This window comes from Myotis brandtii, unplaced genomic scaffold (genome assembly GCF_000412655.1).
Source record: "Myotis brandtii unplaced genomic scaffold, ASM41265v1 scaffold604, whole genome shotgun sequence".
Lineage (NCBI taxonomy): Eukaryota > Metazoa > Chordata > Mammalia > Chiroptera > Vespertilionidae > Myotis > Myotis brandtii.
In genome coordinates this window covers 3,182,786-3,200,727 of record NW_005370286.1, presented here as the reverse complement: position 1 = coordinate 3,200,727, position 17,942 = coordinate 3,182,786, and the positions used below count along the sequence as shown (strand labels likewise).

At 43.1% G+C, this 17,942-nt stretch overlaps 1 long non-coding RNA gene across 2 annotated transcripts in view; it reads right to left on the bottom strand.

Annotated features, from left to right (window-relative positions):
• The window catches only part of LOC102239349, a 28,969-nt gene extending 11,027 nt beyond the window's left edge, over positions 1-17,942 (bottom strand). For both annotated transcript variants that reach the window (XR_001364703.1, XR_314344.2), the window contains exons 1-2: positions 17,867-17,942; positions 3,528-3,739 (exon numbers count right to left, since the gene is read on the bottom strand). This is a non-coding gene — a long non-coding RNA (uncharacterized LOC102239349). The remainder of the gene's footprint in view (positions 1-3,527; positions 3,740-17,866) is intronic.

Below are 17,942 nucleotides of genomic sequence, written 5' to 3'. Positions count from 1 at the left end.
TACCTTTCTTTTGGACCTTTGAATGACTGTAGTATTTTACCAGTGTGGAAAACCCTGCAATCGAGATTTTCATGCATATAACTTTTTTCTCTCAAATTTTGTTGGAAGTTTAATAGTGCTAAATTTTTTAATAGATTTGCTCATGCCTATGTGACTATCTCTCCTTTACAACCGTCTGCTATTTTTTTTGTAGAGACACTTCTAAATGCAAGCAGTTGAGCGTGAAGCTGCCTTTTGGTGCCACATCATCTCTCGTAATGACTTGTGATGCTAAAGGTACAGACGTGGTTTTGCACACTTCCGGTCTTGACTGATGTGCTTTTTCTTTGTTGACGAGAATTTGGGGCAGAAGGTCTTTAGCTTCCTTTCTGGCATCAACGTCTCCTTCTTAAATGACACCGTCTCTCCTCATGCAACTTCACAGACTGAAGAAAGCAACCAACCTTCCCTTAGGAAGTGCAGGGAGTGGAAAGGGGCCTGTCCTTAGACAACAGTGGCCTGTCGCCTGGGAAGGAGCCAAGTCCCTCCGGCCAGCGTGGTGGCACCTGTGGGTCCTGCCCTCCCTGGAAACAGCCCACACGCACACGTTCTTAACCTGCTGGTGAGAGGCATCCGCCCCTCAGCGCGCTTCAGACAAGGATAAGCAACTTTCCTCCCTTCGAAATCTGTGTGGAATTAATCCTTAGCACTTGCAAACAAGGGCACCCAAAACACACGTATTCTCTTACTGGGCTTGCTTAGAGAATGTCCCCAAAGATTTCTTTCTTCTTTTGAAGGAAAGTTTTAAAAAGGAGGTGGGGAGGAGGTCAAGGGGCAGAAAGTCTCCCCTTGGACAATTCTGTTAAGATTACCTGTGCTGCCCGGCCAGCATGGCTCAGTGGTTGAGCGTTGACCTATGAACCAGGAGGTCATGGTTCGATTCCTGGTTCAGGGCACATGCCAGGGTTGTGGGCTTGATCCCCAGTAGGAGGCATGCAGGAGGCAGCTGATCAAATGATTCTCTCTCATCATTGATGTTTCTATCTCTCTCTCCCTCTCCTTTCCTCTCTGCAATCAATAAAATATATTTAATAAGTAAAAAAAGAAAGAAAGCAAGAAAGAAAAGATTGCCTGCACCTAGTTCTAGGCTCTCCTGCACAGATGGAGCAAAAAGTGATAGCTGTAGCAACTTTGCTAAATCTAAAGCATCTCATTTCTGAGAATGACTTGTATCGATCTATCCATAGCTATCAATGGAGAATTCGTGTTTTTATAAAACAAAAAGTGCCAAAGAATTTACTTCTTTACTGTCAAATTGAGAGTTGATGGAAGAAACAGCCAGGCAATTAATTATATTTAGGAACCATGCATCTTGGCTTTGAAGTTAAATGTATTTCCCTGTGGCTTTATATTGAGAACAGCTTTTATTAAATTCAATTACTTTTCCCTCTGGTCTGCTCCATAAAGGTGCGCTCCCAGAGAAGGGTGGCTCTTAACGGAATTATTTCCACTGGAAACGATGAGGACCGAGTAGGGCTGGTCACTAAAAAGGGTGAGTCCTTCATAAGCAAAATCACAGGTGATAGGGTGTGTTTACTTTCTCATCAGCTGGCAAAACAAATAAGAGAAAATGGAATGGTCTCTTTGCCTAGATCACCACCTAATGCTTCATCCTTTCCCAGAAGGGGCCAACTCAACGCATCCACCAATCCTTGGACCATAAGACTCCTCTCAGGATGCTCCCAGAGTTATGGCTTGTTGGCATTGGAAAGAACAAAGACCAAATGGCCCAGAAAGGTCATTTGAGTGAATGTCACCAATTCTAGACCCCTGCCTCTAGCCATCCCAGACCTGATCAGTTCTGTTCCCAGAACCTTATTCCTTCATCTGACCAGCAGGCACGATGACTCGTGCCCTCTCCATCCCAAATGGCTGTTATGAGGATCAAACGAGATGATGAGATAATAAACAAGTGATCATTGCAAAGCATTGGCAGAACCGTTAATAATAATTTACGAACCAGCAAATTTCTGTTCCAATGTCATTTAAAATAGACTGTGGCTTTGCTGAAGAACTGTCTTGCCCAAGTGTGCTCATTTGTATGTTGCTCTTCATAAAGAATGACTTTCTCTCCCTGAGCCACACGAGAGAAGCTGTTTTTAAAAACCTAATATAATATTTGGTTAGAAAGTGATTGCGAAAGCTGACTGCATCATCGGCCAATCAGGTGGCAGCTCCCAAAGGGGCATTTTCTAACCAAAAGTATAATGTATTTCTGTAATAAAATGACCGGTTTTACAAGTCCCAGGCATTGCTTTAAAAATGGTTGTATTAGGATCAAAAGCTTCAGTGCCACCTGGGACCAATAACGGGTCTGTTTCCTTCAGAAACGTCACCTACGTTAGCCCCAGTCCTACAGTTCTGGCTTAAGAAATTAAGAAGCATGAAAAGCACAGGCAAGTCCACAGGGCCTGTAGAAGAATTATGTAGGTAAGATTCAATATTACGGGGAGGTAATTTCCCCCGCCCCAGTTTGTTACAGAAAGAAGCCCAGGTTCCAGCAACAATCAGCTTCCCGTCCACCAGCAACACGCTTTCAGATGCTCAGCAGCACAATCTACACGTGGCCTGCCTCGGTGGCCTGGCTCAATGCCACTGGATTTGTTTGTTCAGAGTCATGCTGTCCTCCCTCCATGTTCATCGTTGATACTGTTGGGGACACGAGCTCCAAGCAATGCTGGTGTCATCGGGCACATCACTACCACTGTTTAGGGAAAACCTCCTTAATGACAGATGGCCATTAAACTGCCACATCAGGACTTCCAGTGGATGGAACATATCTTCTGGAACTTTCTTTGGGTACATTGGACCTGGCTACTCAGTTGGCTTGAATGAAAAACTTAGACGCTCAGATGAGCTGACATCCCAACACAGCAATGAAGTCACTGAAAAACTGTGTGGGCCGTTCAGACAAAGGGATCAGGTGGACACTGGAGACGGTTCTGAGCTTAATGAAACACAGTATGACCAACACAGAAGGAAAAGCAGCCACATAGATGGCATCTCATCATGATCAAACGATTTTGTTGATTGTCCACCAAGTGCAATGAGTTTATCTAAGAGGCTGGGGAAAGACATAAGAAATCTATGGGGGTGAGCTGCATTAGGCAAAGACCATATCTTTCCTGTTAACTTATGTCTCCATAGGGAAAAGCATAGGGCCCAATATATACTAAGTGTTCAATAAATGCTTTATAAATAAAAGAAAGAATGAACTACTGATACTTAGGATGTTAGGGGTAGGCCTCCTCCTCTGAATGAAATGCGTACAGATGTCTAACCTCTCCCTCCCAACTCCAATCATCCAAAAATATGAACAAAGGCAAACCTGCTTATGGAACTAAGGGTGCCAATCCCTTACCAAACACCTCCAGGCCTCTTTCACGTGGAGGCTACTGAGACTGACTGAAGGAGAAAGACAAGCCTCACCTCTAACAGCACTTCTTGTGAGAGAGCAGCATGAGCAGAAAGGAACTGATGAGCCTTACCGTGTCTCCATTGATAATCTCCAGTTTGAAGGTCAAGGGCTCCTCTTGGGCAGGGTTCCTTCAAGGGCAATAGCTCCAACAGAAAGGCTGAAAGCTGAGGTTACTCCCGAAGGCTGCTGGGTTGGAAGACATCAGTCCTCCCTCTAATCCAGATTTATGCAAGAAAACTTCAGAAGGGTTCATATTAATGAAGAGTCAAGAGGACACGGAATCTGTAAAATGAAAACACCAGTAATTAGTAACAAGCCAAGATCTGGAAAGAGTATAGGGACATTTAAAACGTAAGTGCTCCATGAAAAAACTTTGATAGAATCATTAGCAAGAAACTCCATAATTTAAGAATTCAAATTAGCAACACAGAAGAAAAACTCAGTGACTGCTCAAGGCTACAGGGCTAGTAAGCATCAGAGTCAGGATTCAAATCCAAGCCGTTGGCTCCCAAGTCTGTTTTTAACCACTACCTTGTCTTCCCCATCATTCAGAATTCTCATGCCTTATTGCTTTCACTCAAATTTGGGGGAGGGGGGGTGGCTAACCAGCTCAATAACTTCCCTTGGTCATGTGACTGATGATAAAAAACGATAAGAAAGGCCAACAATCAGGGGACACTACGTGCTAGGCTCTATTCTAAACCATTAAATGTAAAATTGCTCAAGTCATACAGAAACACTGTGGGGGAAATGAGGCTTGGAGAGTTTGTCATGAGTTCAAGGTCACTCAACTAGCTAGCATGGAAGCCTGGGCTTGATCCCAGGTCTCTTGATGCCAGATTCTATAACCTTGGCCACTCATCTATGGAAGGTTTATATTTTTGGTCCCTTGGTCAGGCTTAGGTCTCTCTCAGGCAACCTTTCATTATGCTAGGGGTTTATGACACCAGGCCAAGGGTGCTAGGTGCCCAATATCTCCCCAAACGCATCAACTGGCTGGTTTCTCTGAAATCCAGTGTCAGATGGCACCATGAGACAGGAGGACTGGCTGGATTCTGATCTATGTAACAGAAGGCCATGATAAACTGGCTTTGCAGAAGAAAGAAAACACCCATGTTATATGCAGCATAAAACTAAGGTGTCATACGACATGCAGGGCACAAGTCAATGGAGTCCAAGCAAGATGCCAAGTGAGGAGCATAATATTGCCACCTTAGAGCTGTAGAAATTAAATAACACCCAAATTAAGGAAGTGCCATGTCAAATGAGACAACGTGGTAGGGGAGAGAGCGCGTGGCTATTTGCGAACCATGAAGTTCAGTGCATGTTCAGTGGTGGGGGTCAATGAATGTCTCACAATTGGCATAACTTCAATCCTTCTGATTCTGAACTCTAACCATTTCACCCCACCCACCCCTCACTGTTCCTCTCAGTCACCCATCTCAGGAATGGCCTTACTGTCTACCCAAGTTCTCCATTCAAAAATAGTTATTCTTTTTCTTTTCTCTTTTTCCTTTCCTGCAGTTTTATTTGCAAAATCTGGCAACTCTACCAACCACCCAAGTGGTCCCCTGAGTTATTCTCCGCCATGGCTCTTGGTTTGTTTCCTCCGCTCACTCAGCACAATGTTGAAGTGTATAGCAGTATGTCTGCCTGTTAATGTCTGTGTCCCCACCTACACTCTACGTTCCTTAAGGGCAGGGCCTGTGTTTATTTTATTCATCTATTTATCCTCAATAATTAGCACAGTGCCTAGCATATCACGGAAGCTCAATAAGTATTAACAAATGAATAGACATGTATTATTTTAGCTCAAGCATCCTCTTTTCTTAAACAACTTCAAGGTAACGTGGCAAGTTCTCACTTACAGAAAGTACACTTCACAGACCAAAGCAGTCGAGTATGTAATCATAATCCATTTTGCCCAGTAATTAGACCTTAATGTGATGAAATTCAGCTGACGGTGCAGAAGAGACGAGGTGTTGAGTAATGCAAACACCACCTTGCCACCTTTCCAGATGATGAAACCACGCGCAAAATAAAACAGGAGGGAAGCAAGGATGAAGAGTGGCATAAAGGGGAACCCACAGGAGCAGGAAGTTCAGGTCAGAAGGTCAGGAGGGAAGAAAAGTAAAGACTGAGGCTAGTGAAATAGAAAACAGAATAATCCCCGGCAAGGGGGTGCCAGGAAGAAGCTGAGAGCACTGGGCCGAAGCAAAGACTACAGAGAGAGACACTTTGGACAATCAAAGGGTCATTTAAAAAAGCAAAAGTCAAATAAATAATAAACCTGCACTGGGATCCTGATAAATGTAACTGACACATCCAACGGCAAGGTCAGCGAAGGAGGATCTAAGAGATGGAGAAAATCATCAAGGCGAAGAGTTTTGTGTTCAGAGTCTGATTTGCTTGCTTATTTTTAAAAGGAAGGTGAGCACAGATGTTCAATGACATCAATTTCCCAGGAGTGGCTGGTGCCTATTTGCATACCCTCAAATAAAAATAAAGAGAACTCGCTAAATTCCTGCCCTATTTAACTGTGGCTTTTAAGACAGCAAAAGACATGCTCTCCCTGAGCAGTGATGGCATAGAATTTAGGATCCAATAGTCAGTCTTGCTTTTGAAATGGTCTTGTCATTTCCTGATGGATGTGGGGTTGTTGGGTTGAATCTGTGGTCGAGGGAGAATTAGTTTAATTACAAATTCACTTTAAAGAACACATTCATCAAGGGCTTGCTATGGAGGATCTATGACGCAACGACTTTGTACTGGCTTGTAATGTACTTGTAATGCTATAGGAAGTTCTTCAAGCGAATGTATATACTGCTTGGGCCAAGCAAAATATAACATTTTTATGTCCTAATTTGGTCCACATGTCACCACCATACAATCTCATCTGTGTGCACACACGTGTGCACACGTGTGTTACATATTTTGGGGAGGGATGGTACTTTAAAATGCAGAGATTTGAGGTCATCATATTCAGTTCATAGTGCACTAGTATTCCATACACTATTGTTTTATGCGTGGTCCTCTGTCTTGTATTTTTTAATTACATCATTTATTCCTCATTCTCTACTTCCAACACCCATCCCATCATATGCAACCACTTTGATCGACTGTTTTTTGTGTGTTTTCTTATGTTTCTGTATGTTGTTAAGTTACATAATTGGCACTGTCATATAGATCTTATTCTGTTCCTTGCTTTTTTGGTCAAGACCGTGTTTTTTGTTTTTTTTTTCTTTTTTTTTTGTTTATTCTTTTTAAAAAAATATTATAAGTATTACAAAGGGTATTACATATGTGTCTTTCCCCCCTGGCTGCACCAGTCTGCATTCCCACCAGCAGTGCACAAGTGTTCCTTTTTCTCCACATCCTCTCCAGCACTTGTCGTTTGTTGATTTGTTGATGATAGCCATTCTGACAGGTGTGAGATGGTACCTCATTGTTGTTTTGATTTGCATCTCTCGGATGATTAGTGACTTTGAGCATGTTTTCATATGTCTCTTGGCTTTCTGAATGTCCTCTTTTGAAAGGTGTCTATTTAGATCCTTTGCCCATTTTTTGATTGGATTGTTTATCTTCTTTTTGTTAAGTTGTATGAGTTCCCTATAAATTTTGGAGATTAGGCCCTTATCAGATATGACGTTGGCAAATATGTTTTCCCACGCAGTGGGTTTTCTTGTTGTTTTGTTGATGGTTTCTTTTGCTGTGCAGAAGCTTTTTATTTTGATGTAGTCCCATTTGTTCATTTTCTCTTTAGTTTCAACTGCCCTAGGAGCTGTATCAGTGAAGAAATTGCTTTGGCATATGTCTGAGATTTTGTTGCCTTTGGATTCTTCTAGAATTTTTATGGTTTCCTGTCGTACATTTAAGTCCTTTATCCATTTTGAGTTTATTCTTGTGTATGGTGTAAGTTGGTGGTCTAGTTTCATTTTCTTGCATATATCTGTCCAATTTTCCCAACACCATTTATTGAAGAGACTATCTTGGCTCCATTGTATGTTCTTGCCTCCTTTGTCAAATATTAATTGAGCATATTGGTTCGGGCTAATTTCTGGACTCTCTATTCTATTCCACTGATCTATATGTCTGTTCTTGTGCCAGTACCAGGCAGTTTTGAGAACAGTGGCTTTGTAATACAGCTTGATATCTGGCATTGAGATCCCACCTACTTTGTTCTTTCTCAGGATCGCTGCAGCTATTCGGGGTCTTTTTTTATTCCAGATGAATTTTTGGAGAGTTCGTTCTAGATCTTTGAAGTAGGCCATTGGTATTTTAATGGGAAGTGCGTTGAATTTATAGATTGCTTTGGGTAGTATGGACATTTTAATGATGTTGATTCTACCAATCCAAGAACATGGTATGTTCTTCCATCTCTTTATGTCTTCCTCTATCTCTTTTTTTAACGTCCTGTAGTTTTCTGAGTAGAGGTCTTTTACCTCTTTAGTTAAGTTTATTCCTAGGTATCTTAATTTTTTTGGTGCGATGGTAAATGGGATTGTTTTTATAATCTCTCTTTCTGAAAGTTCACTATTGGTGTATAGAAATGCCTCAGATTTCTTGGGGTTAATTTTGTATCCTGCTACATTGCCAAATTCATGTATTAAGTCTAGTAGTTTTTTGATGGAGTCTCTAGGGTTTTGTATGTATAATATCATGTCGTCTGCAAATAAGGACAGTTTTACTTCCTCTTTTCCAATTTGGATGCCTTTTATTTCTTCTTCTTGTCTAATTGCAATGGCTAATACTTCCAGGACTATGTTGAAGAGGAGTGGCGAGAGTGGGCATCCCTGTCTTGTTCCTGTTCTTAGGGGAAATGGTGTTAGTTTTTGTCCATTGAGTATGATGTTGGCTGTGGGTTTGTCATATATGGCTTTTATTATGTTGAGGTATGATCCTTCTATTCCCACCTTGCTGAGAGTTTTTATCAAAAATGGGTGTTGGATTTTGTCGAATGCTTTTTCTGCATCAATTGATATGACCATGTGGTTTTTTTCTTTCAATTTGTTTATGTGATGTATTACGTTTATTGATTTACGGATGTTGTACCATCCTTGCATTCCTGGGATAAATCCTACTTGGTCATGGTGTATGATCTTTCTGATGTACTGTTGGATCCGATTTGCTAAGATTTTGTTGAGGATTTTGGCATCTATGTTCATGAGGGATATTGGCCTGTAATTCTCTTTCATTGTGTTGTCTTTACCTGGTTTTGGTATTAGGGTGATGCTGGCTTCATAGAATGAGCTTGGAAGTGTTCCTTCCTCCTGAATTTTTTGTAGTAGTCTGAGGAGGATAGGTTTTAGTTCTTCCTTGAAAGTTTGGTAAAACTCCCCTGAGAAGCCATCTGGTCCTGGGCTTTTGTTTGCTGGGAGCTTTTTGATGACTGCTTCAATTTCTTCCATAGTTATTGGCCTATTGAGATTTTTAGATTCTTCCTGATTGAGTTTTGGAATGTTGTATTTTCCTAGGAATTTGTCCATTTCCTCCAGGTTGTCTAGTTTGTTGGAGTAGAGCTGTCCATAGTATTGTTTAACAATCATTTGTATTTCTGTGGGGTCTGTTGTTATTTCGCCTCTATCGTTTCTGATTTGGTTTATTTGGGTCCTCTCTCTTTGCTTCTTGGTGAGCCTGGCTAGAGGTTTGTCGATCTTGTTTATCCTTTCAAAGAACCAGCTCTTGGTTTCATTGATTTTCTGTATTGTTTTTTTGGTCTCTATGTCATTTATTTCTGCTCTAATCTTTATTATCTCCTTCCTTCTGCTCACTCTGGGGTTTTCTTGTTGCTCTCTTTCTAATTCTTTGAGTTGTAGAGTTAGATGATTTACTACCATTTTTTCTTGTTTTTTGAGGTAGGCCTGTAGAGCTATAAACTTCCCTCTCAGGACTGCTTTCATTGTGTCCCATAGGTTTTGGATTGTTGTGTTTTCATTGTCATTAGTGTCCAGGATGTTTTTAATTTCTTCTTTGATGTCATTGGTAACCCAATCAATATTTAATAACATGCTATTCAGCTTCCAAGTGTTTGAGTATTTTGGGTTGTTTTTATTGTAGTTTATTTCTAACATTATGCCATCGTGGTCTGAGAAGAAGCTTTTTATGATTTCAATCTTCTTGAATTTGTGGAGACTTTGCTTGTGACCCAATATGTGGTCTATTTTTGAATATGTCCCATGAGCACCTGAGAGGAATGTATATTCCATGGCTTTGGGGTGAAGTGTTCTGAAGATGTCAATTAAGTCCATCTGATCTAGTGAGTCATTTAGGATTGCTGTTTCTTTGCTGATTGTTTGTCTAGCGGGCTTATCCAGTGGTGTCAGTGGTGTATTAAAGTCCCCTACTATGATTGTATTGTTGTCGATCTCTCCTTTGATATCTTCCAGGAGTTTTTTTATGAATTTGGGTGCTCCTGCATTGGGTGCATATATGTTTACCAGGGTTATATCTTCTTGTTGTATTGATCCCTTTAGTATTATGAAGTGGCCTTCCTTATCTCTGGTTATGGCCTTCACTTTGAGATGTATTTTGTCCGATATAAGTATTGCTACCCCAGCTTTCTTTTCCTTTCCATTTGCGTGAAAGATATTTTTCCATCCCTTCACTTTCAGTCTGTGTGAGTCCCTTCTAATGAGGTGGGTCTCTTGTAGACAGCAGATGTATGGGTCATGTTTTTTTATCCATTCAGCCACTCGATGTCTTTTGGTTGGAGCATTTAGTCCGTTTACATTTAAAGTTATTATTGAAAGGTACTTGTTTGTAGCCATTTCTTTTTTTGTGTGTGTGGCTGTTTTCTTTCTGAGCTTGTTATTTCTTCTTTTTACACCAGTCCCTTTAGCATTTCTTGCATGGCTGGCTTGGTGGTGATAAACTCCCTTAGCCTTTTTTTGTCTGTGAAGCTTCTTATTTCCCCTTCAATTTTGAATGATAGCCTTGCTGGATAGAGTATTCTTGGATTCAGTCCTTTGCTTTGCATCACTTTGTAGATTTCTGTCCATTCTTTTCTGGCCTGATGTGTTTCTGTTGAGAAATCATTTGATAATCTAATGGGAGATCCCTTGTATGTAACTTTCCGTCTCTCTCTTGCAGCCTGTAAGATTCTCTCTTTGTCCTGAACATTTGCCATGGTAATTATGATGTGTCTTGGTGTGGGTCTTTTCGGATTCACCTTGTTTGGGACTCTCTGGGCTTGTGTGACTTTTTTCTTCCCCACCTCAGGGAAGTTTTCTGATATTATTTCTTCGAATAGGTTTTCTAATCCATGTTCATCTTTCTGTTGTTCTGGCACCCCTATTATTCGTATGTTGTTTCGTTTCATGTTGTCCCAAAGCTCCCTTAGGCTCTCCTCCTGTCTTTTAATTTTTTTCTCCATTTGCAGTATAGTTTGGGTGTGTTTTGCTTCCTTGTCTTCTAATTCACTAATTCGGTCCTCCGCTTCTCCTAGTCTACTGTTGATACTTTCAATGGAGTTTTTTATGGCAGCTATATCACTCTTCCTTTCTTCTTGGGCCTTACTTAAGTTGTTGATTTTTTCATCTGTTTCTTCTTTCTTCTTGCATATGGTATTGATTTTTTCCTCCGACCGGTGCATGTACTCTAGGACCCTTATTCTGAATTCTTTTTCCGTCATGCATGCCTCTGCTGTCTCACTTAGCTGCTTTTCTGGCGAGTCCTCCTTCTCTTTCCTTTGGGGGTTTCTTTGTCTACCCATGTTTGATCTCACTGACATATCTAGTTGTTGAGTCGTTCAGTGGCTGCTCCCTGGGTGGCAGTGGCTCCTCGGGCTGTGGTTGCTCCTTGGGCGGTTGTGGTAGCAGTGGCTCCTCCGTTGATAGCAGGGCCTCTGGTGGGTGCTGTTCACAGCTGTGGTGGCTCTTCTGGCAGGTGGAGGGAGGCTTCACACACAGTAACTGTTCCCCAGACAGAGCGTGTGGAGATCAGGAGGCCGCTGTTGCTTGAATCTGCTGCTCCTCAGCCTTCCAACCCAAGACCGTGTTTTGAAGTCAATGTCTCTTGCTGCCGAGCACCTAAGGTATGCCACACAGCTTCCAGCGCTGCTGAGCATCTAAGGCAGTGGTCGGCAAACTGAGGCTCGCGAGCCACATGCGGCTCTTTGGCCCCTTGAGTGTGGCTCTTCCACAAAATACCGACTTCTGCGCATGGGCCACAAAGTTTCAATCGCACTGTACATGCGTGCCCGCACAAGGTATTTTGTGGAAGAGCCACGCTCAAGGGGCCAAAGAGCCGCATGTGGCTCGCGAGCCGCAGTTTGCCGACCACTGTTCTAAGGTATGGCCTCACCACGTCTGGCCCGCCCACACTTCCAAGTTGCTTCCAGGACCAACGATGACAAACAGTCGTGCAGTAGACAACCTTGTGCCAGTCCTTCGGGAGCCTGCAGAGCATGTGCTTGGGATAGACGTTGAAAGGCAGAATGTGGAGTCATAGGCACACATGCTTCCGAGCATAGCACTGCTCGCCAGTCCCACCGGCAGTGCTGGGAGATGCCTGTATTCCTACAGCCCCAACACTTGGCAAAATCCAACTTTGTTCTTAGTGGAAAGCCTAGTGGAAAGCGACACTCCATTGCTCTATGAAACCCATGAGTAAGTCCAGAATGAACAGTCCTTTTTCTTGGAAACCTCAAAAGACTTTTAAACCTCTTTGGTGTTCATCTCAGACCTGAAAGGTAGGTGATTCTCCATACGTTAGAGTCGACTCATTACACACCGAAAGACCAGACCCAAAGCTTTGAGACTTATGCCTCCTAAATTCTGACTTCCGCCTGCTGGCAAGGAGGGCGAGGACTGCCTTTCTAGGCACTGTGCCTCCCTTGTTCAGCTTAGCCATCTCATCACTAGCACATACTTCTTGGGTGGGAACGAGACATACTTTCTAGTGTGAGGTTGTCAATTTCAAAAAAAGTTGTATAAATAGATATCCAAGCAGTTTTCAAAATGAACCTTCTCAAGTGACTTAAAAAAAAAAAGTGCCTTGCCGGTGTGGCTCAGTGGTTGAGCATCAACCTACAAACCAGGATGTCAAGGTTCGATTCCCGGTCAGATTCGAACCCTTGCAGGTTCGATCCCAGCGGGGGGCGTGCAGAAGGCAGCCAATCAATGATTCTCTCTCATCATTGATGTTTCTCTCTCTCTCTTCCTCTCCCTTCCTCTGTGATATCAATAAAAATACATTTTTTTAAAAAAAGAGAAGAAAAAGTCACAGTCTCGATTTGAGATGAAATACCCTCTGGACACAGAGGTCACTGTAGACTAGCAAGAGAATAAGGTGATTATCTGCTCCAGGCTTGAATGCTGTGGCCTTATCATCACAGAAGATATTTTCTTCCTTTCTAGTGTGCTATGATATAATCCCCTAACACGGAGGTACTCAACCGCCCCCCCCCCCCGAAGAAGCAGGAGTGATTATCGTGGGTGGTAACAAATTTGTCAGCATTTAGTGCTCCCACGTCACTCCCGTCAATCCACAGAGAGGCCTGCCTGTGGGCTGGAGGGGCTCAGCCGCTACGGAGGCCCCCGGGCTGTTGGGTGTGTGGTGTGTTTTGTTTTCTGACATCACAAGAATATGATGGGTAATTTAATATTTGCTAAAATATCGAAAATCCCTCTAATTGAATAAAGTTACTGGAAAGCTGCATAGATTTCAATGGTCTCACGAGTCGTTTACTAGAAAAGATTGATTTCTTTAAGAGGATCCAGCTGTAACTTGCCTTGAGCCCTGTGCAAATTCTTTAGGGGAACGGATGGCTTTTCCCCCTGTCAGTCCAGTTGAAAATGATACTCGGTAGTTCTATCAGTGGGGAAAACTTGTTTAAACACATTCAGAATGCTGCTCCTGTTTTTATTGAATCTAATCCTCCTGCCTCCCTTGTTAGGAAGGTTTTAATATAAACACAACCAAATTTGTTCTCTGTGAGCTGCTCAAACCCAACAGTAATACAAAGAGGACCCAAATAGCTCTGCCTTCATTCGTATTAGAAATGCCACGCTATTTATTCATAGGACAGAAAGCGAATACCCAAAGGGATCAAAAGGAGAGTGAGGGAGCGCTCTGCTCCCAATTAAAATGAATACAATTGAACTTCATAAGCCTAGACTGCAGGTTGCTCGGGACAGAGACCCCGCCTTAACTTTCCTTATAAACCCAGGTCCTGGGAATGAGCCTGGCTGCCCACAGGTCCCTGTTGATTGACTTCTTGGAACTGCAGGGGCCACAATAAATGACACCCTTTTCTCCCCAACCTGAGACACATGGAGGAGTCTCCAGACAAAAATACCAACTTTATTAAAGAGAGAGCTAAGTTAGAGGGCATGGCTGTCTGGTGTATCTAGAGTGGGCTTCGCAATCCTTCATCCTGAGCTAGATGGGGTTGGTCCCTCTGTCAGGGGCAGCTCTGGCCAACTAGAGGCTCCCCTACAGATGTGGGGCCTGCCCAGGAGCCCACTGCATGACTGTGACACCCCAGGAGGCAGGCATCCTGCGGATAGGCCGCCTGGAAGGATGCTCAGCTCCCTTCCCAAACCTGCCCGTCAGTCAGCTTCTGCTAGGGGAGGGTCAGGCACAAGTTGAATGTGTTCCAAATGCTTTTCCCTTCAGGAAGCACGGTGGTAAGTAGAGCCCTAGAGCTGGGGAAGTGAACGCTTAGTAAAATGGGGGAGAAACGTGGTTTCAAAATGATGTTTTATTATCTGTGATGGGCTTCACCAGGGCGAGACTTTCAACTCTATTGTTATTGTGGTAGCAGAGTGTAACTGTTGGTGAATAGCTCTAACTAAAATTCATGTCATTACTTAGATCCATGATATATTTCATTTTTTAAAACATATTTTTAGTGAGTTCAGAGAGGAATGGAGATGGGGAGAAAGACAGAAACATCAAGGATGAGAGAGAATCAACTGATCAGTTGCCTCCTGCACGCCCCACACTGGGGATGAGCCCGAAACCCAGGCACATGCCCTGACCGGGAATGGAATTATGACCGTCTGGTTCATAGGATGACACTCAACCAACTGGGCCACACTGGCTGGGTTAGGTCCATGTTTTAAATCTTTCTTCTTCTTCTTTTTTTTTAAAAATATATTTTATTGATTTATTTTTACAGAGAGGAAGGAAGAGGGGTAGAGAGTTAGAAACATCGATGAGTGAGAAACATCAATCAGCTGCCTCCTGCACACTCCCTACTGGGGATGTGCCTGCAACCAAGGTACATGCCCTCGACCGGAATCGAACCTGGGACCCTTCAGTCCGCAGTCCGACGGTCTATCCACTGAGCCAAACCGGTTTGGCAAATCTTTCTTCTATGTAGATTAAATTATGTTACTGTCAAAGGAATTACTTGATCGGACTTATGCGCCTGCATTTTTCTTCTGTTCCCTGACATGATTTGGTATATTCTTTTTGTGACTTGTTGCTGGGGCAACTCAGTAGTTCTAAGCTTAGGCGACTATTTGAATCAGGACACTGTTCTTTAATGACCTTAATTGGCTGGAAAGAAAAGTCCTTATTATCGTGCTTTCTATTCTGTGTGGGGTTTCGGAATTTCCGGATGTGTGACAAATATTAAACAAACGATCACTTTGATTTGGGCTTTCGGGCTCAGATCAAAGTCACCATCATCAAACACCGAGGGAGAGGTGATGAAACCAGGCCCCGCGGTGGAGGGTTCAGCCGTGCAGGCGTGGGCGTCCAGGGGTGTGTGCGGAGGGGCTCCTCTGAGAATCAGATCAATAGGAAGATGCCTGGGTGTTGACGCTCTGCAGGTGTCTCCCCCACACTCTGGTCTTTGATTTTCATCCGATTCATTTTATGTTATCCTGGCCCTGGGTTCAGATCAGGTCTCACTACTCAAAACTGAGCTACTGGACTTATGAGAGACAGAAAGACCTCCTCTCAGCGTTTAAAAGGCATTTTCTAGAAAACGGGGGAAGAAGGTAAAAGCCCAGGCCACTGTATTTTAGAGTCATGAAGTTTTAGGGCCAGTGGAGACTTTAGAGATCATTGAATCTGCCAGCCCCTGACCCACTTCTTCGTTTTACAAAATGGGGAAACGAAGGCAAATACGTCTAGGAACTTGAGCAAAATTACAAAGCTCGTCAATAACTAGGGTGGGGCTAGAACTAAAATTTTTCGGATTCTCTATCTTTATTAATATCTGCTTCTCGAATGTTGCTAACATTAAGGAAGAAGACTCAAGAGTCAGTAGAAGAAGGTAGTATGAAGGTTCCTTGGTTACCTGTATTCCATGTGTAATGCCACTTTATTGGAGTATTTAACTAAAGCCCACAATGAGTTACAAATAATATGCTCTAGCTAGCCCAAAGCATGGCTGTCCCTTGGTGCCAAGAAATTTCTAGCTTTCATTTCTCTTCCCAGTACATTGTACACGTTAGTCACTGTACTGATCATCCAACCTCCACGGGCAGATCACGGCTCAAATCTGTGAAATCCAGGTAAGAGCCGATCCATAAATTAGCTTCCTTGCTTGAGTGGACCCAGAACGTAAATCGTTCAGTGGCCTCCACTGTTGAAAATTTATTTGTTTTAGGTGTTGTTTGGGGGTGTCCTAGGGATTCCGGTGGAATGATAAGAGAGGTTTTGGCATTAAATTTCAAAGCGTGAAAGTGAAAAGGTCAAAAAATGAGGGTGAGTAGGGGTCAGGGGGGTGGGGGTGGCAGGAAGGAAGAGGCAAAGGCACTCTTCCTGCCACACAGGCTCCTGGGAAGGGAGAGCAGGTGACTGACAGCACCTAGGGGCACACCCCCTTGGAAGCTAGATCTGGAAAGGCTGGAGGTGGTCTCAACCAGGCCTCCCAGGTTCTGAAACAGACCATCGGCATTCCCATCACAGCCAAGAGCTGGGCACCTGGAGAGCCACAGACCCAGCTCCGAGGGAGGGCAGGAAAGGCCAATACTGCTGACAAGAGACTCATGACAGACCCAGAGGGAAAAATGGGGGGGGGCGGGGGCCAAAGAGGCCCAGGAAGAAAGACTTCGCCAGGTGGCACCACTTCAGTTTAATTAGACAAAGGCTTGGGGGTGGGCCGCGAGGTCTGAAAGCAGAGACACCTGGGAGTGAAAGAGAAGGGGGGTCAGGGGCAAAGGTTGAGAAAAACAAGCCACCTGGGACCCTGATTGAAACACACCCGCCAGAGCGAGGTGTAAAGGAGGCAGGTCAAGGAGCTGCAGAAACCCGAGCGGAGTAGGAGGAGGGAGGGGCAGGGGCGGGCGCTGCCCATCAGGCTGCCTGCTGTCAGTCAAGAGAGGGCAAGTGACCTGGGAAGGACGGGGACGTTACCTAGGGATGTCCTCAACTGGGAATAATGACAAGGGGCACATGTCCAATCAGGAGGGATGGCAAAAAGGAAGAGAATCCAACCTAAAAAGTCTTTTTTCTTCTTAAAAAAATTTTTTTGCTATAAATATCTGTTTATGAACCCTATGATTTAATAAGTCAAGGCAGATCTTTTCTCTCCATTTTTTCCTCTTGAAAATTTCTAATTTATGGAAGAGTTGAAAGAACAATGCACTCTATACACATATATCCTTCACTTCGATTTACAATTAATGCTACATTTGCTTTAGCTTTCAAGCTATGTCAGAGCCATTTTAGAATAAGTTGCAAACTGATTTTAAAATGCTTCACTCCTAAATACTTCAACATGCACTTCCTAATAATGCAGCCATTCTATTATATACTTGGAAAAATTAACATAAATTTTATTTAAAATTCAAACGGACCAAGAAGGGTTTATAAAAAGTCCAATTCTTCAGAAATAACCACTTCATATTCAATTTTCTCAATTACCCCCCAAATATCTTTGTTTTGTTGGCTTAAAAAAATTCAGAATCCAGAATTTGTGCGATACATTTGGTTATGTCTCCTTAGACTATTTTAATTTGTAGCTACTTTGTTTGTGTTTATTGGTTTTCATGATATTAAAGTTTCTGTTTTGTTTTTTAAATACATTTTCATTGATTTCAGAGAGGAAAGGAGAAGGAGAGAGAGATAGAAACATCAATGATGAGAAAGAATCATTGATCAGCTACCTCCTGCACGCCCCCTACTGGGGATCGAGCCCACAACCTGGGTGTGTGCCCTGACTGGGAATTGAACCATGTCCCTCCTGATTGGACATGTGCCCCTTGTCATTATTCCCAGTTGAGGACATCCCTAGGTTACGTCCCCGTCCTTCCCAGGTCGCTTGCCCTCTCTTGACTGACAGCAGTAGCCACTCAGCCACTGAGCCACACCGGCCGGGACATGGAATTTTTTAAAGATAACTGACTAGAATGCACTACACTCTGGATTTGTCTGATTGCTTTCTCATGAGTAGTCGAGTTAAATATCTTTGGCAAGAATAATAGCATACCTTACACGTTTCCATCTTACCTACGTGACAGAAAAAATCCTCATCAGCGTGCCATCAAGCTGGTTCATTTCTTTACAGTTGATGTTGATGTAATGG